Genomic DNA, 682 nt, shown 5'->3' with positions numbered 1-682 from the left:
TCAGACACAGACATACACGCCCTCACTGAGACTGCGCAGGCGTCGCTTCCGCTCCGCCCTCTGGGAACGAGAGTCTTCCGGCTCCTCTCTCGCGAAGGAGTGCCAGGCGCTTCCGTCCAGAAGGAACTTCAGATACCATGATGCAAAGCGACAGGGCGCACGAGGGGGAGGAGGAAGAGGAAAGCATCGGAAGGCGGGGGGGGGGGGGGGGGGGGGGGGCAGAAAGGAAGAGGATGACTCGCGGGGCATGTCGGTAGTTGTATTTTTAACTGGATCTCTTTTGTAGTTTATTTTTTCCTCCTCTGGCCCAGGCGGAAGAGTCAGAACACATTTCCAAGGATGCTGTGTGTGGCGTCCCGCCGCACTTTCCCCTTGGGCAGAAAGGAGTTTGCTTGGTGAAAACAGGAGTAAAAGAGAATTGTGTGATAGAGGGTCTGACGTTCACGACTGCTACAAAGGTTGGGGAGTTGAAAGGTTGTAAAGGGGTTGGGGGTAGGGAATCCGAATGATTTGCCAGGCTAGGAAGTGGAATCGAAGGATTTAATCCTAGAAAAAGGCCATGGCTGGTGATAGGAAAATCACAGTTTGAGAATTACTGCTTGGCAACTTATAAGAACACTTTTTAAAGAAAGCATCTTGTTATTATATTTGTCTTTTTGACTTCTTTTTAAGTATTGAGGGA

The sequence above is a fragment of the Arvicola amphibius genome, chromosome 11, assembly GCF_903992535.2.
Source record: "Arvicola amphibius chromosome 11, mArvAmp1.2, whole genome shotgun sequence".
In the NCBI taxonomy this organism is placed as follows: domain Eukaryota; kingdom Metazoa; phylum Chordata; class Mammalia; order Rodentia; family Cricetidae; genus Arvicola; species Arvicola amphibius.
Note: the sequence above shows the minus strand (reverse complement) of the source record.